The sequence below is a fragment of the Triticum dicoccoides genome, chromosome 6B (genome assembly GCF_002162155.2).
Source record: "Triticum dicoccoides isolate Atlit2015 ecotype Zavitan chromosome 6B, WEW_v2.0, whole genome shotgun sequence".
Taxonomy (NCBI): Eukaryota; Viridiplantae; Streptophyta; class Magnoliopsida; order Poales; family Poaceae; genus Triticum; species Triticum dicoccoides.
In genome coordinates, this window is record NC_041391.1 from 670,024,147 (window position 1) to 670,050,079 (window position 25,933).

The following is a 25,933-nucleotide window of genomic DNA, read 5'->3' on the forward strand; positions in this document are numbered from 1 at the left end:
TAATGCATTGAAGGAGAGCCTCGAGCGGTCCGAGAACGAGCTCGGCCTTGCCAAGAAGCAGCTCGAGGACAAGGAAGGTAAGTAATACCTTATTAAAGTAATACCTTATAGAAAGGATTTGGTTGCAAAAAATGATAGGAATAACATGGGTATTGCAGGGGCCATGACCGAGGTGGCGACCCTGAAGGAAGTGGTGTCCAAGGCCGAAAACAGTGCGGCCTTGGAGCGCACCGAGCGAGAGAAGCAGGAGGCGTGGGTGGCGGAGGTGCGGCAAGAGCTCCAGGCTCTCGTGGAGAAACACGAGAGTTTGGAGCGTGACTCGAAGACTCGAGAGTCTGAGCTCGCCTTGGCTCTTGAGATTGCCAAAACCGCTAAGACCGAAGCCCGGAAGGCCCTCTAGGAGATCGAGGCGATAAAGAAGATAGCAGCGGGTAAGGCATTCTTTATGCAAAGCAAGCATATAAAAGTGAATTATCTGTTACTTACCCGAATCCGGAGCTCTCCAGGAGCGTTCGCCGATCTGCCCTGTAGTGTGTCTGATGCTGCCGTGTTCTACCGAGCCGAGGAGGGGAGATCAACGGAAAAGGTGTTCTGATCTCAATATGTTGAGGCCGGACATTCGGTGCCGCTGAGCGACCAGCTGAAGCAGCTGGTCGAGCTCGACAAGGTGGCCGAACAGGCCATGAAGGGCCTCATAGTTCGGCTGTGGCCTAGAGAAGCCATGCCTGGGAGCTACTTCGGTCTGGTGCGGCGGTTGGTGGACGCCTGTCCATGGATTGAAGTCATCAAGCAGTCCCTCTGTATTGAAGGTGCCCGTCGGGCCCTTGCCCGTGCTAAAGTGCACTGGGGCAAGATGGACGCCGAGAAGCTTGTGACGGACGCGCCACCGCCGGGCAAGGAGTATCGCAATCCCAAGATGTATTATAAGGGCGTCTTGAAGGGTGCCTGCCTTATAGCAGGTGAATGCTCCAAAGATGTAATTTTTGAGTAGACTCGCATCTGTTATCCTGTACGCTGAAAACTTTTTTCATATGCGCTAAGCAACGCCTTTTGAATTTAAAATATTACCTTCTGTGCGGCTGTTTATGAAATCTAAAAGATGCAAGTCGTCGGCTTCTACCCCCATGCCACGAGTGCTGGGGTGTTCGGGATAAACCTGAGCGCTCTTGTTCCCATTCTTGGGTCCATCTAGGGAGGCGCTCAACACAACGAACAAGGCCATCGGACTTATAATGCTTTATCACTCTCACTTAGCCATAGAATTCTGTAATTTTAAATTTCGGCGAAGCCCCTAGTATTCGAAAGACCGAGTTCGGGGCGCTATCCACGCCTAGGCCAGATAAATCCGGCTCCTCGCTCTAAGCGGCATAAGTCTTTAGGGACTCGAAAAATCTCGCGAACAGCGACCGGTCTCTCGCACTATCATGACAGTCACTTTTAGCTTTCTCTACTGAGGTGTTAACCCAGCTCAACTGGGGCACAATCGCAGTAGTTCTCCCAGCGCTACCTTAGCCAACATTGCGGAACATAAGGTACCAAAACATGGGAGCCGGGCAAACCCAACTATTGACCCAAGACATGATTCGGAGCCGATGCATATAGTGCTATAAGTTCGGGGTGCCGCACTCATGAGAGTGTTCGGTCTTCTCACACCGTGTTATGGGGTGCTTAAGCCCCTGGTGTATTGGCCGTACCAAAGTGTACGGTTGCATAATGTCATGACTGAACATATTTGTATAAAAATAGATGAATACAATAATAGATAAGAGCTATGTATTGTTTATTAAAAAGGGCTGCTATGAAAGCAGAACGATACAAATAGTGCGATAAGCAAGAGATGGGATTGTTTGACATGTCCCCCTCCAGGGGCAAGCTGCGAGACTTTAAGTAAAACAGGTATTTAGCTCGTTATAGAGACCACCTGGACATTTGACGTGGCTTGTTCTCTCCCTGGCTGTTGCATCGTGTGTTCAGCGAGTGTATTGCCGGACAGGCCTTCCGGATAGTTGGGTCCTGAAAGTATATATATATAAAAAGGAAATGGCAGAATAGGGAGCCCCTAGTGCGGTTGAGCCGCATTATGGGTGTGCCGTGGTTGTGCCCCTCCCCTTATGCCCATGGTATTTCCAAAGCGTAATTATGTACGCGTGGTACCACTATCGCCATCTGGCGAGGGCTGGGGTTGGGGCCGCACTGCTATGCTTGCTCGGAACGTGCCATCCGGTTTTGATGTAGGTTACTTCGGGCGCGCTTGACGTTGTCCGGACGTTTAACACCCGGATTGGAGAATTACCTTGAGAGGCTACTTTGTACTTCCGCCACCAGGGCCGCCGTGTGCTCCTCCGTTCAGAGAGAGCGTTCGGTGTTTCCATTTACCGTAATAACTCCGCGAGGGCCTGTCATCTTGATCTTGAGATATGCATAGTGCGGCACCGCATTGAATTTTGCGAATGCGGTTCGTCCGAGCAGGGCGTGATAGCCACTGCGGAATGGAACTATGTCGAAGATTAACTCTTCGCTTCAGAAATTATCTGGGGATCCGAAGACCACTTCAAGTGTAACCGAGCCTGTACAGCTGGCTTCTACACCTGGTATGACGCCTTTAAAGGTTGTCTTTGTGGGTTTGATCCTTGAGGGATCTATACCCATTTTTCACACTGTATCCTGATAAAGCAGGTTCAGGCTGCTGCCGCCGTCCATGAGGACTCTAGTGAGGTGAAATCCGTCAATGATTAGGTCTAGGACCAATGCGGCGAATCCGCCGTGACGGATGCTAGTGGGGTGGTCCCTTCAATCAAAAGTGATCGGGCAGGAGGACCATGGGTTGAACTTTGGGGCGACTGGCTCCAACGCATAGACGTCCTTGAGGGCACGCTTCTGCTCCCTTTTGGGGATGTGGGTTGCGTATATCATGTTCACCGTCCGCACTTGCGGGGGGAAGCCCTTCTGTCCTCTGTTGTTCGGCGGCCGGGGCTCCTCCTCGTCATCGCTATGCAACCCCTTGTCTCTGGTTTCGGCACTTAACTTGCCTGCCTGCTTGAACACCCAACAATCCATGTTGGTGTGGTTGGCTGGTTGTTCGGGGGTGCCGTGTATCTGACACGAGCGATCGAGTATCCGGTCTAAACTGGATGGGCCCGGAGGGTTTCTTTTGAATGGCTTCTTCCGCTGACCGGGTTTAGAGCCTCTGAATCCGGCATTAACTGTCGTATCCTCAGTATTGTCGCCATTAATGCGGCGCCTGTGCTTGTTGCGACGTGACCTGCCATTGTTGTCCTTGGTATCCGAATTGCCAGGGCTCTTGGTTATGTTATTGCTACGAGCTAGCCAGCAGTCTTCTCCCGCGCAAAAGCGGGTCATGAGTGTCGTGAGGGCTGCCATAGATTTCGGCTTTTCCTGTCCTAGGTGTCAGGCAAGCCATTCGTCTTGGATGTTGTGCCTGAAGGCTGCAAGGGCCTCGACGTCCGGACAATCAACTATTTGATTTTTCTTGGTTAGGAACCGTGTCTAGAATTGTCTGACCGATTCCTCTGGCTGCTGGATTATGTGGCTTAGGTCATCAGCGTCTGGTGGTCGCACATAAGTGCCCTGGAAGTTGTCAAGGAACGCGGATTCGAGGTCCTCCCAGCAACTAATTGACTCTACTGGCAGGCTGTTAAGCCAATGCCGAGCTGGTCCTTTAAGCTTGAGCGGGAGGTATTTGATGGCGTGTAGATCATCACCACGGGCCATGTGGATATGAAGGAGATAATTCTCGATCCATACCGCGGGATCTGTTGTGCCATCGTATGATTCAATGTTCACCAGTTTAAAACCCTCGGGGATTTGATGATCCATTACTTGTCTATGAAGCATAGTGGGTGCGCGGCGCCCTTGTACTGGGCTATATCGCGACGTAGCTCGGATGAGCTTTGTCTGTTGTGTTCGGCCTGGCCGTATTTATCATATCCAGCGTGACGGTTATCGTCACGTGATGTGGGGCGCCCACGCGATCCGTAGGTCGATCTTGTTTGCCTTGCCTTATCCTCCAATATGTCTCGCAGGTCTGTTGCGTTTCCCCGTGCTCTGGTATTTTTGGAGCGGCACCGGGGTGCGGCTTGAGTTGAGGGCCGAAAGGCCTCTCTGTCGCGGCCACGGGGTGGCCGATCGGGCGCATCGTACGCTGGTGATGTAGGTTTAGTTGCTTCCTCCTCTAGTTGGGGTAGCAGCCTGCGCTTTGGGTAGCTCTTGGAGGGGCGTTCGAGTTTATACTCTTCGGCCGCCAGGACTTCAGTCCATCTGTCGGCTAGCAAGTCTTGGTCAGCTCTAAGCTGCTGCTGTTTTTTCTTGAGGCTACTTGCCGTGGCCATAAGCCTGCATTTGAAATGCTCTTGTTCGACGGGATCCTCTGGCATGATGAATTCGTCGTCGTCGAGGCTTGCCTCGTCTTCGGAGGGAGGCATATAATAGTCGTCCTCGACCTCCCTGTCTGCCGCTCTCTCATGAGGGCTGGCTCCTCCGTCCTCCTGCGCTGATTCCTGCTGGAGGGGGTTGTCTTCAGCACTATCCGGGGTGTTGTTGTCTCTAATGCCGGACTCGCTGTTTTTGCTTTGGCGGGATTTAGAGCGGCGCCGCTGACGTCAGTGCTTGGGTTGCTTCTTGGAGGGGTCGTCCTCCGTTTTTTCATCGCCATCCCCTGCTTTGGGGGTGTCCACCATGTATATGTCATATGACGAGGTGGTTTTCCAGTGCCCTATAGGTGCTGGTTCTTGGTCGTCTCCTTCATCGGCGTCGATACCGTCAATGTCTTCGGAGTCGAAGTCGAGCATGTCGGTTAGGTCGTCGACAGTGGCTACAAAGTGGGTGGTGGGTGGGTTTCGAATTTCTTTGTTGTCCGCATCCCAACCTTGCTGACCATAGTCCGGCCAGGGCTCTCCTGACAAAGAGAGAGATTTTAGTGAATTCAGGATATCGCCAAAGGGAGAGTGCTGAAAGACGTCCGCGGCGGTGAACTCCATGATCGGAGCCCAATCGGGTTCGATCGGAAGGGGTGCGGAAGATTCGGAGTCCGGAAAGGAGTCCGGCACCTTGGAGTCACAGGCCTCGCAAAGGACTAGGCTGGTATTCGGCTCTATTGCCGTAGAGATTGCGGCTCCTGGGGCAGCGTCCAACCGTCCGTCCCCGACTGGGGCAGTCGGCTCTGAGCTAATGGTCGGAGCGGACACCTGAGCAGCGCTCTGGGCGCTGTCCGGCGGCAGAGCTAGATCATGCCCATCGTGACAGTGCGGCACGCTCGGCCGTGGCTTGAATCCGTCGAAGATCAAGTCCCCACGGATGTCGGCCGTGTAGTTTAAGCTTCCAAACCTGACCTGACGGCCAGGGGCGTAGCTTTCGATCTGCTCCAGATGGCCAAGCGAATTGGCCCGCGGTGCGAAGCCGCCGAATACGAAGATCTGTCCGGGGAGAAAAGTCTCACCCTGGACCGCGTCGTGGTTGACGATCGAAGAAGCCATCGGGCCTAAAGGTGACGACACAGAGGAACTCTCAATGAAAGCACCAATGTCAGTGTCAAAACCGGCGGATCTCCGGTAGGGGGTCCCGAACTGTGCGTCTAGGCGGATGGTAACAGGAGACAAGGGACAGGATGTTTTTACCCAGGTTCGGGCCCTCTCGATGGAGGTAAAACCCTACTCCTGCTTGATTAATATTGATGATATGGGTAGTACAAGAGTTGATCTACCACGAGATCAGAGAGGCTAAACCCTAGAAGCTAGCCTATGGTATGATTGTTGTTGTTCCTACGGACTAAAACTCCCCGGTTTATATAGACACCGGAGAGGGCTAGGGTTACACAGAGTCAGTTACAATGGGAGGAGATCTTCATATCATATCGCCAAGCTTGCCTTCCATGCCAAGGAAAGTCCTATCCGGACACGGGATGAAGTCTTCAATCTTGTATCTTCATAGTCCGGGAGTCCAGCCAAAGGTCATAGTCCGGCCATCCGGACACCCCCTAATCCAGGACTCCCTCACACACCCTTATTGAAAAACCAGTGATTGAATTTTCCTTTCCGGTTTTGCTAAATCACATCTAGCTGTGCCATAAGTATTGCATATTTACACATGTGTTTTGATTTATTTTTCTTTTTTGGTTTTGCTAAAGCTCATCTAGATGTGTCCTAAGGATTGCACACCTAAGTTCGATGTCATTGATTTTAGGTGAAGATTCTTTTTCTTTTTATGTTTGATTGAGTCATTTAGATGTGCAATAACTAAGGCATATTTAGATGTGCCCAAGACAAACACTTTCTTTTCTTTTGCCATCACGTTGCTTTCAATCCCTTTACTTTACATTGGCGATATCGAGGCTAGAAGGTTGTGGCTTGTCTTAGGCATGACAGATAACAATCATCTAAGAAAAGTCAAGCTCATCGGTGATCTGTCGCTCATCAATCTTGCAACACTAGGTATATAACTTGGGTGCTAGGTGAGGTGATGTGTCTACTCCATCAAGGATTTTAGAGATAACAATATACCTAGATTTATGCATGTGATGGTAATGCAACTACTACAATGATGTAGTGACTAGAGTAGATCTATCCTAGCTAGATGTCAATCTTTGTGGCGCTACTCCTTAGAAAACTAGGATTGAGTTCTTATAATCTCAATCATCTCTTGATCTTTTTGATGGGGCCTCAAGATCCTTTATACATGCACCTTGTCTTTAGGGGCGAGGCCTGATCTCCTTTTAGATTCGGGCTTGTAGATGTCAATGACCTATCCTTGATTGGTTACATGTCTTATTCTATAAGGTACCTTTGCATATCCATATGGCGGGCCTAGAGATATTATGGACTATGTGTACCACTATTGTATTGTATGATATTTTATACATATTTTCCACTACGCATCGTCACCAGTGTCTGCCAACTAGCAGGAGGAAACAATGAGTGGTGAAAGTGCAAGTTCCTCTGCATGGAGGTGTGCTCATAGCCCAACTACAACCCATAAGTCCAACACTTGTGAGCCATCATCTTAGTTACATCCAATGGCCATGAGCACTTCGTGGTGAAGGGAGTAGAAGAAAACTCTAGTTACTCCACCCCGGTATGGTGGTGGATTCCATTGTGAGAGTGAAAGAGCACAGACAGAACTACACAACTGGTGAGATAAGAGAACAAGGTGATTTTATCGAGATTTGATGTATCTAACTAGACAATGTTCAAGGTGCTTCTCAAAGGCGCAAACATGCTTGGATTGGCACCAAACTTGATGAGTTTGTTCCTTAGTTTGAGTAATTCGACTTAGTTAGCTGGTTTGATGATTGTGTCATTGGAGCATCAATTTTGGGAGTGCTTTTGCCGGTTTAGACTGCTACATTTTCAGCACATAATAGTTTTCAAATACTAATAAATTTGGTAGGCTAACAATGTCTGATTAAGTTGAAATTTTGAGGGTATCTCAGGAACTTGTGTCTATAGTTGTCTGCCAAATTTCGTGTTGTTTGGCTCAGCGATTTTAGAGCAGCCGACGAGATATAGAAGGGGACAGAAGTTGTGCTTACTCTGTTTTGCTGAGATCTTGCCTCTTGTAGTACTTGTTGTTCCTGGTTAGCAACATGTCGAGTGTGTTATAAATCTCTCTAGAGTTTCTAAAGACATTATACATGTCTGTTGTTTTACTCAAGTCGAGGAGGCTTTCCCACATTAAATCTTGTGTCACATGTGCATGTTGTTTGTATTTATTCCGTTTCTCACTCATTGGTTGAAGTTGTTCTTAAAATTCATTACAAGTCAAGGGGGCTGTATTGTGCATAATTGTTATGCCGGTGATTTGGTGCATTGTTTTTTATAGAATAATTGATGGATTGCTCTGTTGTTTTCATTGCCCATCGGAGTAGCATATAACATCGGTGAAGCCCCATCACAAGATTTTCTTCTCAACTTTGCGACATACTTTATTTGGGAATAAAGGGTTTTCATGAGGCTGATCACAAGCTACCACCATTTAACAAAAATAACATAGAAAGTCTTAGATTTAAGATCTTCACCCACACCAAAATTACCAGCATGGTAACTAAGTTACATTTTTAGAGAATACTTGGCATAATACTCATATACATGATAATTAGAGCTAAAATGTCATTCCCTTGAAAAGCATGCCATGTGCAAAGTCATAAGCATCAAACAACGCAAGGCAGGAGGGCTGATTTCAGGCTATGATTTTTTCTTTTCATAGACTCATTGCCCGAAAGTATACCAATTCAGTATTACTAGCCTAAAACTTGACTATTTGAAGTTTTGCAGCACTATTATAATCTGAGCGCAAACTTTTAGTACATGGACTATATAGTTGTATGTGTAGTTACTTGAAGATGTGGTTTAAATTTAAGCATAAGCAAGGTTAAGAAAAATTAGGTAACTTTTTTTTGCAAGTCACATTTCACAGGACAAAGAAGACACAAGAAATGTTGACAACGGAACGACACATGGTAAAAAAGCAAATTTGAGTTTCCTAGGCATAGACTATACTCAACTGCAAAACGCCCAAATGTTGCATTCATGAATCAACTTATATGGTACATCTTCAGTTCGACACAATATAATTTAGGGCTAGAAGGGTTGTTGTTTGGTTTAGGCATGGTTGATAATAATCATCTAATAAAAACCTTTCAAATTGACAATTTGTCACTCGTCTATCTTGCAACAGTACGTATACAATTTGGGTGCCAGGTTGGGTGATGTGGCTACTCCATCAAGGACTTGAAAGTGAAAGTACAAGTGCTCCCTGAATGATTTTGGTAATTAATGTCAACAAATCTCTTGTTGGACTAATACTTTTATCTAGTATATTTCAGATGGGTTCAACAATGGCATGAGAAGGACAAGAGGATGTGGAACCCCCTCAAAATGCTAAGGACAAAGATGGCAAAAGCTCAAGACTCTTCATTTCTATCTTAGTGATCCAAGATCACATTGAGTCCATAGGAAAGCCAATACTATTAAAAGGAGATGAGGTGTTGCTTAATGGTCTACTTGCTCAAATTGCTTAGTGATATTGCTCCAAAACCCTTAGCCACTTTATCATTTCCACATATGTCCAAAACTCCAAGTCAAACTTGGCCCCACCGAAATGATCTATCCAGCGCCACAGTGTTTAGTTGACATAGCCACTGCCAGAAACCCTAGACAATTCAGTCACATCGATACGAATCTCGGTCTCACCGAGATGGCCCTGCAAACTCCCTATTTCCCTTCGTAACATTTTGGTCTCACCGAGATGAGAGATGGGTCCCACCGAGTTTGCTTGACCAACTCCCTGTTTGCTTGTTGCTGAAATCGGTCTCGCCGAGTTCAAGTAATCGGCTTCACCGAGTTGACGTTTGCCCTAAGCCCTAGCACATCGGTCCCACCAAGTTGTTCCAGTCGGTCCCACCGAGATTCCCAACGTTCACATTTTGAACTGAATCGGTCTCACCGAACTCTTCTATTCAGTCTGACCGAGTTGGGTCAAATGTGTGTAATGGTTGGATTCTGTGTGGAGGCTATATATACCCCTCCACCCCCATCTTTATTTGTGAGAGAGCCATCAGAACGTGCCTACACTTCCACTGCTCATTTATTGAGAGAGAATCACCTACTCATGTGTTGAGACCAAGACATTCCAATCCCATCACAAGAATCTTGATCTCTAGCCTTCCCCAAGTTGCTTTCCACTCAAATCATCTTTCCATCATAGCCAAATCTGTGCGAGAGAGTTGAGTGTTGGGGATACTATCATTTGAAGCACAAGAGCAAGGAGTTCATCATCAACACACCATCTATTACCTTTTGGAGAGTGTTGTCTCCTAGATTGGTTAGGTGTCGCTTGGGAGCCTCCGACAAGATTGTGGAGTTGAACCAAGAAGTTTGTAAGGGCAAGGAGATCGCCTACTTCGTGAAGATATACCCGAGTGAAGCAAGTCCTTCATGGGCGATGGCCATGCATGGTGGGATAGACAAGGTTGCTTCTTCATGGACCCTTTGTGGGTGGAGCCCTCCGTGGACTCGCGCAACTGTTACCCTTCGTGGGTTGAAGTCTCCATCAACGTGGATGTACGATAGCACCACCTACCGGAACCACGCCAAAAATCTCCGTGTCTGCATTGCGTTTGCACACTCCAATCCCATCCCTTTACTTTCTTGCAATTAGCATGCTTTATTTTTCCGTTGCTCACACGCATGCCATGCTTGCTTGAAATGTATTGTGAATGTTTAAACTTGTGATAAAACTCTACCTCAACTTGAAGAAACTTAAAATTTCCACCTTTACTAGTTGAGTGTCCAATCACCCCCCTCTAGACACTTCTTCTCGATCCTTTCAATTGGTATGAGAGCTTTGGTCTCCATTGTTTTAGTTTAATCACCATTGGAGGAAGATGGATGAGTCTACAATTGGGAGTATTAGACGTAAAGTGCCTATGCTTGACGGAGAGTGTTGGGGAAGTATTTTAAAAAAATTCCTACGCACATGCAAGATCATGGTGATGCATAGCAACGAGAGGGGAGAGTGTCGTCCACATACCCTCGTAGACCGTAAGAGGAAATGTTATGACAACGCGGTTGATGTAGTCGTACGTCTTCATGATCGACCGATCCTAGTACCGAATGTACAGCACCTCCGCGATCTGCACACGTTCAGCTCGGTGGCGTCCCACGAACTCACGATCCAGTAGAGCTTTGAGGGAGAGTTCCGTCAGCACGATGACATGATGACGGTGTTGATGAAGCTACCGACGCAGGGCTTCGCCTAAGCACCACTACGATATGACCGAGGTGGATTATGGTGGAGGGGGGCACCGCACACGGCTAAAGATCAATGATCAACTTGTGTGTCTTGGGGTGCCCCCCGCCCCCGTATATAAAGGATCCAGGGGGGAGGCGGCCGGCCAGGAGGAGGGCGCGCCAAGGGGGGAGTCCTACTCCCACCGGGAGTAGGACTCCTCCTTTCCTAATAGGAGTAGGAGAAGGGGGAAGCAGGAGAGAGAGGGGAAGGAAAGGGGGGGGCTCCTTGTCCAATTCGGACTAGAGGGGAAGGGGGCGGCGCGGCCCTGCCTTGTCCACCCCTCCTCTTCTCCACTAAGGCCCATGAGGCCCATTATAGTCCTCAGGGGGTTTCGGTAACCCCCCGATACTCCGGTATATGCCCGAACTTGCCCGGAACACTTCAGAAGTCCAAACATAGTCATCCAATATATCGATCTTTATGTCTCGACCATTTCGAGACTCCTCGTCATGTTCGTGATCATATCCGGGACTCCGAACTACCTTCGGTACATCAAAACACATAAACTCATAATATCGATCGTCACCGAACGTTAAGCGTGCGGACCCTACGGGTTCGAGAACTATGTAGACATGACCGAGACACGTCTCTGGTCAATAACCAATAGCGAAACCTGGATGCTCATATTGGCTCCTACATATTCTATGAAGATCTTTATCGGTCAAACCGCATAACAACATGCGTTGTTCCCTTTGTCATCAGTATATTACTTACCTGGGATTCGATCGTTGGTATCTCAATACCTAGTTCAATCTCGTTATCGACAAGTCTATTTACTCGTTCCGTAATGTATCATCCCGCAACTAACTCATTAGTCACATTGCTTGCAAGGCTTATAGTGATGTGCATTACCGAGAGGGCCCAGAGATACTTCTCCGACAATCGGAGTGACAAATCCTAACCTTGATCTATGCCAACTCAACAAGTACCATCGGAAACACCTGTAGAGCACCTTTATAATCATCCAGTTATGTTGTGATGTTTGGTAGCACACAAAGTGTTCCTCCGGTATTCGGGAGTTGCATAATCTCATAGTCATAGGAACATGTATAAGTCATGAAGAAAGCAATAGCAACATACGAAACGATCAAGTGCTAAGCTAACGGAATGGGTATAGTCAATCACATCATTCTCTAATGATGTGATCCCGTTAATAAAATGACAACTCATGTCTATGGCTAGGAAACTTAACCATCTTTGATTCAACAAGCTAGTCAAGTAGAGGCATACTAGTGACATTCTATTTGTCTATATATTCACACATGTACTAAGTTTTCGGTTAATAAAATTCTATCATGAATAATAAACATTTATCATGATATAAGGAAACATAAATAACAACTTTGTTATTGCCTCTAAGGCATATTTCCTTCAGAGAGTTCTATAGTGCTTGGAAAAATGAGATGCTTGAGATTTTCAATGAGTATAATTTGAACAAGTATATTACTAGCCCTTGTGTGACTCCTATTGATCCCTTGCATCCTACCCTCGATGAGTATCTTGACATGACCCACAATCAGAACTATCAATCTTATCATAAGAGGATTGCCTAGAAATTTGCTTATATGCTTGCCTACATTTGAATGTGCTTATATTGAGATATCTTGAGGAGCGTTTTCCAAACTATTCCTTGAAAAATCTAGATGAGATTCTTCAAAAGTCCATTGCTTTTCATAAAATGAAACCTAGTGATCCTAAATTCGATGATTGTCTATTTGAGCTTCGTGACCTTACGCGTGACAAAGGAGATGTGGGAGTCATTAGTAGCATCATTTCACAAGTCATTAGAATTCGTAAAGATGCACATTGCCATGATCATAAATCTAATGAATCACTCTCTCTAGGTGATGATCAATCACATGATGATGTTGAACATCGATATTATGATGAGGATGATGATAGTGACTATGATCTTGACACTTTGGTCTTATGGCTAACCTTCGTGGTTACATGGCCGGAGGAAAGGAATGGGTTCTTGATAGTGGATGTACCGATCACATGACCGGAGATAAGGACATGTTTTGAGAGCATGCTGAAAATGACGGTCCCCGAAAGTAGGCCACTATTGGTGACAACTCAAAGGTTAAGGTAGTTGGCCTTGGTAAGGTGGCCATTTCCCATGATAGCTCTATTCAAAATGTTATGCTCGTTGAATCTCTTGGCTACAGTTTACTTTTCGTATCTAGGCTAGCCGACTTCAGTTTTAATGTTCTATTTACTGGAGTAAATTGCCAAGTGTTTCGAAGAGATAATCATAAATTGGTATTTACCGGTATTCATAGAGGTGATCTATACATTGTTGATTTCACTAAGAGAGCTCAACCTTGAACTTTATTAATTTCTAAATCTTCTAAAGGTTGGTTATGGCATAGAAGGTTAGGTCAGGTGGGCATGCGAAATCTTGATAAGCTTATTAAAGGTGATCATATCCTTGGTGTAAAAGATGTTATATTTGACAAGGATAGACTTTGCAGTGCTTGTCAAGCAGGAAAACAAGTTGGAGGAAGTCATCCCGTGAAGAACATCATGACCACGAGAAGACCGCTTGAGCTACTTCATATGGATATTTTTGGTCCCAATGCCTACAAGAGCCTCAGTGGTAACTCGTTCGGTTTAGTCATTGTTGATGATTTTTCCAGATTTACGTGGGTGTTCTTTCTTGATGATAAATTGCAGGTCCAAAAGATCTTCAAGAACTTCGCTAGGAAGGCCCAAAATCAATTTGAAGTGAAGATCAAGATGGTTCGAAGCGACAACTGAACGGAGTTCAAGAACGCAAATGTGGATACCTTTCTTGACGAAGAAGGGATTTCACATGTGTTCCTGGCTACGTATACACCTCAACAAAATGGAGTTGTTCAGAGGAAGAACCGGACACTTATTGAGATGGCAAGAACGATGCCTGTGGAATACAAGACGGCAAGACACTTTTGCGCGGAAGCGGTTGAGACAGCTTTTCATGCTATGAATCGATTATACCTTCAAAAGCTTCTCGGCAAGACGGCATACGAGCTTCTCACTGGTAACATACCCCAAGTTAGATACTTTCGAGTATTTGGCTTAAAGCGCTACATTCTTGATAAGCATCATCGTTCAAAATTTTTCCCCTAAATCTCATGAAGGTTTCCTACTCGGTTATGGCTCAAACTCTCACACTTACCGTGTCTACAACAATTTCACCCGAAAGGTTGAAGAGACGGTATATGTGAAGTTTGATGAATCTAAAGGCTCGCAAGTAGAGCAATTGCCAATTGATGTAGGAGACAAAGATCCTTCGGAAGCAATTCAAGACTTGTCTATTGGCAAGATTCGCCCAACGGAGGTGAAGAGAGTACCTCGTCCGTTTAAGTGGAAGCCTCAACTTCACGACAAGGTGAAGCACAAGTTGGCTTGGAGGCATCAACAAGTGGAACACGTCAAGAACAAGGAAACGAGGAAGTACAACAAGATGAACCTCATCGACCTCCTTCTCCACCTCCACAAGAGTACAAAAACATCACAACAACGAAGAAGGACAAGAAGAAGAAGACAATGAAGAGGATGTTCCATGCCAACCCAAACAAAAGCTCTTACGAGTTAGAGCAAGAGTCTCAAGAGATCATCCCGTCGAACAAATCTTCAATGACATTCAAACCAGGACAATCACTCGCTCTAAAACTCGTTTAGCTAACTTTTTTGAACATTACTCATTCATTTCTAGTATTGAACCAATGAAGGTTGAGGAAGCTCTTGATGACCCAGATTGGATAAATGCTATGCATGAAGAGCTACACAACTTCAAGAGGAATCAAGTGTGGACATTGGTTGAAAAGCCGGACGACAACCACAACGTCATTGGATTGAAAAGCCGGACGAAAACCACAACGTCATTGGAACCAAGTGGGTGTTTCAGAATAAGCAAGATGAGGATGGACAAGTTGTATGTAACAAGGCCCGTCTTGTCGTCCAAGGCTATACTCAACTCGAAGGTATGGAGTATGGTAAGACATATGCCCCCGTTGCTAGACTTTAGTCCATATGCATCTTACTTTCTTATGTCAATCACCATGACATCACTTTGTATCAAATGGACATTAAAAGTGATTTTCTTAGTGGTGAAATTGAGGAGGAATTCTATGTTAAACAACCTCCCGGCTTTGTCAATCCTAAGAAACGTAATCATGTTTACAAACTTCACAAAGCTCTTTATGGTCTTAAACAAGCTCCTAGAGCATGGTATAAATGCTTGACCAAGTTTTTTTTACTGAAAAAGGCTTTGAAATGGGGAAGATTGATTCTACACTTTTTACTAAAAGGGTTAATTGTGAATTATTTGTGTGCCAAATCTATGTGGATGATATTATATTTGCTTCGACTAACCCTCATTTTAGTGAAATGTTTGGAAGGCTAATGTCGGAGAAGTTTGAGATGTCTATGATGAGTGAACTCAATTTTTTTTTCTTGGTTTGCAAATCAAGAAAACTAAGGAAGGTACCGTTGTTTCTCAAACAAAGTATACCAAGGACCTATTCAAGAAGTTCAACATGCAAGAAAGAAAAGGTATGAAAACACCCATGCCTACTAGTGGACATCTTGACTTGACTAAGGATGGCAAATCGGTGACCAAAAGGTTTATCGCTCTATGATTGGGTCATTGTTATATCTATGTGCCTCCCGTCTCGATATCAAGCGGCCCCTAAAGAGTGTCATCTTAAAGATGTGAAAAGGATAGTGAGATACTTAATTCATACACCAAATTTTGGCATTTGGTATCCTAAGAGGTCTTCTTATGATCTTGTTGGCTACTCCGATTCGGACTATGCCGGTGACAAGCTTGATAAAAAGTCCACTCCGGTTACTTGTCAATTTCTTGGTAGATCTCTTGTGTCTTGGTCCTCCAAGAAACAAAACTCGGTATCCTTATCCACTGCCTAAGCGGAATACATTGCCGCCGGATCATGTTGTGCTCAATTACTTTGGATGACCCAAACCCTTAAGGATTATGGGATACATGTGAAACATGTTCCATTGCTTTGTGATAATGAGAGTGCTATTAAGATTGCTCACAATCCCGTGCAACGTTCTCGAACTAAGCATATTAAACTTCGTCATCATTTCATTCAGGATCATGTTGCTAAAGGAGGAGACATCAATCTTATGCATGTCCGTATCGACAAGCAATTGGCGGATATATTCACCAAACCGCTTGATGAGAAAATATTTTGCCGTTTAAGAGGTGAATTGAACATCATTGATGCCTCAAACTTGGAGTAGGAACTCCATTTGGATACATGCAAGGCATGTGCCTTTTTATGACTAATCCTTGATATTTCTCTTATGATGATAATCATATGTCTTGGATCTATACTTGTACCCTTGCATGTTATCTAACCCTTGTAGGTACTTGGATAAGCTCAAATATATGAGATTGCAATCCACTCACATTTTGCTGCAATCTCTACATCACCAAGCTCCCACTATATGGATGTTGAATACAAGGAAGCATGAATCCACTCAACATATCCTTTGACAATTTCTATATATCAAATTTCATTTTGTATCAAGTTTCATGATTAACATTTTGGATACACAAGTGCTCTTCCTTACAAATCTAACCCATGTAGAAAGATGAACTCAAACTCTAAGTTGTGCTCCAAACTCTTGATGGACTACATCAACCTTGAGCATCCAACACAAGTTCGACTACATGATCAAGATCAACATCACAACCCAAGGTATGTCACTCCATCTTAGAGAAGCTTTGACCCAAGTCATGAGTCAAAGCAACTCAACGAGATGTTAGTACATCAAAATGCTTAAACGGAAAATGGTAACCCCATTTTGAGCTTAAACGATGAGTATGACCTACGATCAAGTGATCTCACTTGACTCCTAAGTCAATATACTCTAACATAGGTGACTTGTCACTGACCCCTTCTAGATGAAGTTCTCTAGTGTTTCTTTGTGTTCTTGCATATATTTCTTGCTATCTTGTTCCCCTTATAAAAAAAACTTCATCTAGACCTCTTTTCTTATGTTTGTTTCTCTTTGTAACTTATGTGTTTAATTCATTACAAATCCTTCAGTCAATTTGTGACACCCTGGTTTTGGCCCTTTTTCTTTTTCTGGATTTTATTGCATTTTTGAATTTAATTTGAGTTTTGAATCAACTCATTTGGACTTAATCACTTGGACATTTCTTTGATTTTCACCCAAGTGACTCATCTCACCTTAAAACCCATATCTTTCTCTCTGATATATCAAAATATGACGTTGGGAATATTTTTCTTAAATGAAAAATATTCATTTTCTCTGTGAAATAACACTTTAGTCACTTCTACTCCAAAGCAACCCTCATTTTTCTTGCCCACAAAAATCTGAGAAAATTCCTGAATATTCTTTGGACCTTGGCAAACCTTCCTGTGCAAAAATATTTCATGGTTATTTGGAATATTTTTTCTATAGAAAATCTTTTTCATTCTGGTCAGAAAGTGCATGTTGTGAAGGAAGTGCATTTTTCCTTGATCCTCTAGAGCTGAAATTTTTAGGGCATCATTACCTTCCTAAGAGAAGCTTAACCCCCAAAGATTAGCTCCTAACTTTCTCTAGAATCCTCTCTACTTGGCTCCCAAGTTTCTGTCCAGAAACTTGCTGAGACTCTCTTGTTCAATCTGGTCGGCCTGACAGTGAACCATCACTTCTCCTTGACCTAACACTGCAAGAACAAGCCACCAGACATGATCTTACTCCTCGACGCGCTGCATAGCCAGAGTTCACGTAGTGACCGCATGTGGACACGATGCCAGACCGGTGCTCGACTCGCTCTGGGTGGCGCCAACGCCTCTGTTTCGCTCGTGCCCGTGCCCGAGGCCAAACCAGCTTGCCACCTAGCGCCTGCTACTTCGTCTCATCATCCTTAACCCCTCCCTGCCACTCGTCGATGCCGGAGCTCGCCACAATGACCATGAGCATATCGTGCCTGAGCACACAATGAGCCCATGCTCACTGTCGTTGTCTCCCATTGAGCCCTGTGCTCGGGTGCGAGCTCCCACAATGGCCACGTGACCCCTGGCCACTTCCCTCTCTCTCTCTCTCATGCCTCTCATCACCGTGCACATCTTCCAAAGAGCTCGTTGGCGCTCTTGATCCCCTCCCTCACCCCGCCTACAAATAGGACCCCTCCGAGCTCGTTCAACCACACCACCCTCCTTTGGCACTCACACTTCCTCTAGATAGCCGTGGCCAGGTCAGGTGGTCCTCTGGCCGCCGTTCTACTCCGGAGCTCGCCACCAACCCCGCCTCGGTGTTCTGCTTCCTTCGGCGCCCCTCGTCTTCCTCCAACCTCTCCGGGGTGCTTGTGGTGCTCCACTGGTCGCGCTGGTGCTGCTAGAGCTGCTGGACCGGCCATGCCTCGCCAGATTCAACAACTCCACGAGCCCCCTCTGCCGACGCCTCTGGAGACAACCACCACGATGCTCTCCGTCCACCTCTCGCAGAGCTACGGGTATGTGCAAGTTCGTTGTAGTCTTGCGCATCCATCCATCGCTCACCGGCGGCAGCTGACCCCTCCTCGCTGGAGAATCGTCGGCGACGAGCCTCCCTCCCTCTGTTTCTCTCCCTCTTTGAACCTGACCGCGGGGGCCCACTGGTCAGCCACTCAGCCGCCTCCTGAAGCAGTATGAGTGGAGGCACCTCACTGGTTTATGTGTTCGACATCACCCCCTCTCTAATTTTTCTAAAATTCAAATCTAATTCAGAAATTTGACTAAACTTTGACCTGCTCTAATTTCTATTCTATAAGTCCAAATGATATGATTCTTTTTGCATTGGTTTTGTGTTGAACTCCTCTATCAGCATGTAAAAGATGAGATTTTTGCTTGCTATGGATATTTTCTGATGAATTAAACAGTGTTATGTGACATTTTCTATTTTCTATTTTAATTATTTTAGAAGGAACTTGTTGCCTTGAGGAGAACCAGGAGGAGTGTGACCCTCCTATGCACTAAATCAAGCCATCACAAATAGTTGCAAGAATGTCATTTCAATAACTATGATTTTCACTTGAATATGGTTATTTTAGTGCATATAGAAAATTCCTATAAAGTTATTTGATGCTAGTTTCATGTTCATGCTATGCTTGTTCTGTTGTCAGTAGCATTGTAGTTGAATAACTAGGTTTATGCAGTAGAGGAATGTGATGTTATGCTTGATCTAGTTCATATCACCGTTATGTGAAATAATGCATATATGGTTCATTGCATATTTGTAGGACCTTGAAGTATGTCTAGAGGGGGGGGGGTGATTAGACTACTTGACCAATAAAAACTTAACCTTTTCCCAATTTTAGAGTTTGGCAGATTTTAGCTATTCAAGGACAAGTCAAGCAATCATCACACAATACAAGAAAGCATGCAAAGAGTGTATAGGCAGCGGAAATTAAAGCATGCAACTTGCAAGAAAGTAAAGGGAAGGGTTTGGAGGATTCAAACGCAATTGGAGACACAGATGTTTTTGGCGTGGTTCCGATAGGTGGTGCTATCGTACATCCACGTTGATGGAGACTTCAACCCACAAAGGGTAACGACTGCGCGAGTCCACGGAGGGCTCCACCCACGAAGGGTCCACGAAGTAGCAACCTTGTCTATCCCACCATGGCCGTCGCCCACGAAGGACTTGCCTCACTAGCGGTAGATCTTCACGAAGTAGGCGATCTCCTTGCCCTTACAAACTCCTTGGTTCAACTCCACAATCTTGTCGGAGGCTCCCAAGTGACACCTAGCCAATCTAGGAGACACCACTCTCCAAGAAGTAATAAATGGTGCGTTGATGATGAACTCCTTGCTCTTGTGCTTCAAATGATAGTCTCCCCAACACTCAACTCTCTCTCATAGGATTTGGATCTGGTGGAAAGAGGGTTTAAGTGGAAAGCAACTTGGGGAAGGCTAGAGATCAAGATTCATATGGTAGGAAAGGAATATCTTGGCCTCAACACATGAGTAGGTGGTTCTCTCTCAGAAATGGTAAGTTGGAAGTGTAGGTTTAGTCTGATGGCTCTCTCCACGAATGAAGAGGAGGTGGAGGGGTATATATAGCCTCCACACAAAATCTAACCGTTACACACAATTTACCAAACTCGGTGGGACCGAATAGTTAAACTCGGTCGGACCGATTTAGTAAACCTAGTGACCGTTAGTGATTTTTGGTGGGACCGACATGCATCTCGGTGAGACCGATTCGGTTAGGGTTAGGGCATAACGTAAGCTCGGTAAGACCGATTACACAAACTCGGTAAGACCGATTTTGGTAATAAGCTTTCCAGAGAGTTGGTCAGGTAAACTCGGTGGGACCGATTTGCTCTTTTTGGTGAGACTGAAATGTTACAAAAAGGAAACAGAGAGTTTACATTGCAATCTCGGTGGGACCGATCGCTCACTTCGGTTAGACCGAAACGTTACGAAGGGAAACAGAGAGATTACAATCCCATCTCGGTGAGACTGAGATCCCTATCGGTAAGACCGATTTGCTTAGGGTTTGTGGCAGTGGCTATGACTTTTGGAATCGGTGGCGCCGGATTGAAAGAATCGGTGCGACCAATTTTGGCTTTAGGTTTAGGTCATTTGTGGATGTGGGAAAGTAGTTGAGGGTTTTGGAGCATATCACTAAGCACATGAAGCAAGAGGCTCATTAAGCAACACCTCATCCCTTCTTGATAGTATTGGCTTTTCCTATAGACTCAATGTGATCTTGGATCACTAAAATGTAAAATGAAGAGTCTTGAGCTTTTGAGCTTGAGCCAATCCTTTGTCCTTAGTATTTTGAGGGATCCACTTTCATCATCCATGCCATGCCATTCATTGAGCTTTCCTAAAATAATAGTCTTGGAATAGCATTAGCTCAATGAGCTATATGTTGTTATGAATTACTAAAACCACCTAGGGATAGTTGCACTTTCAATCTCCCCCTTTTTGGTAATTGATGAAAACACATACATCAAAGCTTCGACAAATGATAATAAAATTTAAATAACATCGTCGCTTTGAGAAGTATGTGATAAGCAAGAGCTGCCCCTAAATTTGTGCATAGTTTTAGATTTGCTTTGGACTGCAAATGCACAATGAATTAGGCTCATGGGTTACTCTCGCATGTCACATACATCTTGGTGGAGCACTCAAATAATAAACAATGAATACATGCACTCATCACCAAGCATAGTGAGTGATCACATAAGATAGATAAGATAATATCAAGCATGCATAAGTGTAGTTTATGATCAAACACATGATCATCAATGTCTCACAAGCATAGTATCTCAACCAAAAGCAAACAAGATAAACACACCAAAAGAAAGAGAGAACAAAAGCAACACTCTCTCTCCCGAAGCCTATGATCTATACATTTTTCTCCCCCTTTGACAACAAGTTACCAAAAAGTTCATAGAAAATGCATAGTGCTAGATCGACTCTCAGACTTGATCTTCTGGTGGTGGTGTCCTGATGACTCCAAGGACGAAGGCTTCAGTTGATGTAGAGGGTGCTGGAGTTGATGCTGAAGCTGGTTGCACTGGAGCTGAAGGGGCAGTAGCTGGTGCTGAAGTTGTTGCTCTAGTGTCTATCACTGGCTCTGCAACTGACCTCTGGGCTCTGTGCACTCTGGCAAACACATTGGTGGTTGTCTTGCCCTTCCTCTCCTGCATGTCATCCTGCAGCTGCTCCACAACTGACTGAATCTCAGTTACCTTGACATCTAAATCATAGAATTTTTGTTCCATGATTCTTTCCAGGCTCTCCTGGTTTTGAGTTAGGGTGGCCAACCCCTTCTCAATCCTCAGAGATGATGCTATCAAGTAACCAAGCTGCTCCTGTTTGGTTTTCAAGAAATATTCAGATGCCTCCTCTTGAGTTGGCATCTTGGCAGCCTTCTCCTTCCTTGCCTTTTCTTTCTTCTCCTGAGCTTGAACTGATGATGGATCATCTTCATTCATGACAACCTCATTGTCCTCAAAGTCTGGATAAAGTGGAAAGTGTTCCTTATCCAACTGATATTTGCTAGTTCCCATCTTTGAGTTGATCAATTCCTGAATCTGAGGTGCATATCCACAGCTCCTCTTCTGATCTGCTGCAGTCCTCTTGATAGTTTCAACAATTAGGCTCATGACTTTGATTTTTTGTGGCACATCAAATAAATGTATCATGTTGATGGCATGCCCTCTGATCATGCTATGGTCACCTGACTTGGGCAACAGAGTGTGCCTCAGAATCCAATTGATAGTAGCCAGCCCTGACAGCAGAAAGTGGACTGATCCAAAAGAGAAAGTCTCTAGGGCTTTGTCTGGATCTCCTTGTACATGTGAGCCATGGAATTGTGTCCCATCTTCTTCTTTGCATAAATGTCCAGATCATCATCATTTTCCTTTGGGGCATTGATCAGACTTGCCCATTCTTCAATAGTGGATTGGTACCTTGTACCTTCAGACGTCCAAACAATTCTCCCATCTGGATAAAAATGTGCTGTGGAGTAGAATTGCATGATAAGTTCATCATTCCAATTTGTGAGCTTTTGCCCAACAAAATCTGCAACTCCACAACCAACAGAGCTGTCTTGCACTCCAGGATAGTGCTGTTCATTCTCCTTGATGTATTTCCAGTCAACCCACCTCATGTCACAAACTATGGGCTTCTTGTCCAATAAGATTGTCTCATAGAAGTCATGCTGTTCCTTTGTATGGAACCTGTAATCAACAGCAGTTCTTCACCTTGTGGCATATGGATCTGCCATTCTCCACAGTCTCAACCCTGAATCCTTCCTGATTTTCATGTCCTCAGCCATAGGATGGGCATCATTGTGATCTGGTATCTTGGGCTTGAGTTTTCTTAGAACCTGTCTGTCACGTCCCTAGCCTTGCTATGCTCTTGGACTAGCTTGTTGCTGCATCATGTTTAAAATTTCATTTAAACCTGAAATGGGGATGTCCAAACCCTAGTACGAAATGGAATTCGAATAGGTTCAACCTAAAAATATTTTCAGTAAATCCAAATGGCTTTAAAAAATGTTCATCATTTCTGGAAAATGCTAGAACCATAACCAGAGGTGTTGCACATTTTTCCATGATATATTTGGTCACTGAATTAAATCATATGTACTTTGCATTTGGGCATTTAAATGCTAGTAAATATTTTAAATGCTCAAATAATTCTGGAAATAAGTGTGGGCTATTGGAATTAATCTAAACAGATCCTATGATTATTTTTAGGATTTTTGAAGGTGTCTAACTATTTTTAATAAAGCCACAAACTTACAGAATAATAGAAAAACATAAATAAAAGAGAGAGAGAGACTAACCTGGGCCAACTTACCTGGCGCCCACCAAAGCCCACCTGGCCGGCCTACTACTATGCGGCCCAGTCCACAGCGCCCTGCCAGTCATCCCTAACCTCTGCCAGTAGGCAGAGGCGGGACAGCGCACGCGCGCGCGAGGCGCCACGCCTGCAGGCTGCTCGCTTGCCTCACCGAGGCGCCTCGAAGCCCCTCCTCGGCGCCGCTCTGGACCCCCTGGCCCCTCTCCTCTCTCCCTGGACCTCTCTCCCTCCTCTGCTCTCTCCCTACGACGCCACCGAACCCGCCCATCGCCGCCGTTCGCCGTTGCCGCGACCACCACCGTCCCGACGACACCCCAAGCAGTCTACGAGCTCCGCCCCGATGCCCTCTTCCTCCTCACCGATCCTCAAGACGCCGGAAGCCCCTGGACGCCGCCAACATCGCCATTTCCCTCGTCGACCATCGGAGATCGCCGCTGCCCGTACGTCGCCTCCGACGCCTCCCCGAGCCCACTCCGACTGCTGTCGCAACCGCCGTGAGCCACTGACTCTTCTCCCTCCATCCATTTTTCCTCTCGCACCCCGTAGCCGCCGCCACTTGCGCCCGAACGCCGGCCGCCGCCCCGAGCTTGTTACCGACGAGCTCCGGCCTCCCTAGCCGCTGCTGCTTGCTGCGCTGGATGCGGGCGAGCTCCAGCTCCCCGCGGGTGCCCTCCGCCGCTCGTTTGGGCGCCGGGGGAGCGAACCCGAGCCCTCCGTCGCGCCTGTTGCCACTGGCGACGAGCCGCCGGCTGGTTAGGCCCTGTTGACCAGGGGTTTGACCTCCCTTGGGTCGCTGATAAGTGGGCCCTGGCCCAGCTAATCCTAGATTAGTTTTTTTAATTAAGTCTAATTAACCCAACTGACATTTTAGTTAGTAGTAATTTAACATTAATTAATTTAGGTTAGTTAGTTAGTCACTGACGTGTGGACCCCACACGTCAGGTTTGACCTAGACCCGGTCTGTTGACCTACTAATGTCACAACGACGTCATGCTGATGCAGTAAATGTTTTCTGGAGTTTTAAATAAATCAGAAATGATTTATTTATTTCAGAAAATATCCAAAACTTCTAAAAATCATAGAAATTCAACCATAACTCAGAATGAAATAATTTATATATGAAAAATGATCAGAAAAATCCAATATATCCATCTGTACTGGTTTCATGCATGTTTAAACAACTTAACCTTGCTGTTTAGTGAAAAACATGATAAGCACTATTTAAATTCATAAGATGAGTTTGGGGTTGAACCATTGGTTCAAAATGACTCAAACCCATCTGGTTTTAGTTGCATTAGCCCAATACACACATTTTGCCATGTCATGATCATGCATCATATTGTGCATTGCATTGATTGTGTTCCCTCTCGTTTGCCGGTGATTGTCCCCTCTCAGTAGACGTGGTTCCGACGATGAGATCGATGACACCGATGAAGAGCTATATTATCTTCAGAAGTGCCAGGAAAGCAAAACCCCCTTGTTCATTCTGATACAATCCCACTCTCTCGCTTCTACTCTCTTTTACTGCATTAGGACAACAACGATTCAACTGTTACATGCTGCGGTAGTTGAACCCCTTTCCTCTGCATGACTTGTCATTGCCACAGTAAATAGATGAAACCCACTAGCATGAGTAGGAGTTGTTTGAGCCTTGATGTGCCTACTCATTCATGCTTGTTTGTCATGCCTGCTACTGCTTAGAGTTGAGTCAGGTCTGATTCATCGGGGATGAATCAGAGGTGTGTGAACATGTCCTACTGTGTGTGAGCTAAGTGTGTGAACACAATTTGGTAAAGGTAGCGGTGAGAGGCCATGTAGGAGTACATGGTGGGTTGTCTCATTGCAGCTGTCCTCAGGAACTGAGTTATGTGTTTGTGATCCATGAACAGTTACTACCACACATTGGGCTCCGGGCGCTCCAAGCTCTCTCGACTTATTAATCAACCTCATATCTGTCCAGGAGTTGCAACTAGTTTCTGGTGTTTGTAGGTAGTGTTAGTAGTCTACCAAGTGGCACCCGGTACAGGTGGGCTTGGGACAGACTAGGCACAGTGGCCCGGTGTACCAAGTAGCACCCGAATGGTGGGCTTGGGAACCCTACACACATCGTTTGGGGCCGTGAGCGACACCCCGGCCGGATCTCCTTGCGGATGGAACCCGAATAGGCGATAAACCTGGACGAGAGACTTGTGTGGTTAGTCAGGTCGTGGCCAACACCCTCACTGGGCTTCCGCTTGAAGGTTGCCGAGTACATGTCATGTAAACAGCGGTAAGTGGTGAGAGCGTGTGTGAAGAAGTACACCCCTGCAGGGTTAACATTATCTATTCGAATAGCCGTGTCCGCGGTAAAGGACTTCCGGGTTGCCTGTACAGTTCATAGATAACTTGAAGTGGATACTCTAAAATACGCAAGATAAGCGTGAGTGCTATGGATGGCGTTCTCGTAGGGAGACAGGGGCGGATCCATAGTGGTGTATTGATATGGTGAATATGTGGACTCATGTGCGCCACCTCAAAAGAGTTACTTGCAGTCGTAGTTTAGGATAGCCATTGAGTCAAAGCTGGCTTGCTGCAGTTAAACCCCACCATCCCCTTGTTGATAATGATGCATATGTAGTTAGATCTGATGTAAGTCTTGCTGGGTACATTTGTACTCACGTTGCTTAATTTATGTTTTTGCAGAGAGACTTCAGTCTCGCTAGTAGTACCGCATGGACTTCGGCGTTTAGCTTGTTACCTCAGCTACGATCTTGTGCCCTCGGCAGGATCTGGTAGATAGTCAGGCTTCTCAGCCC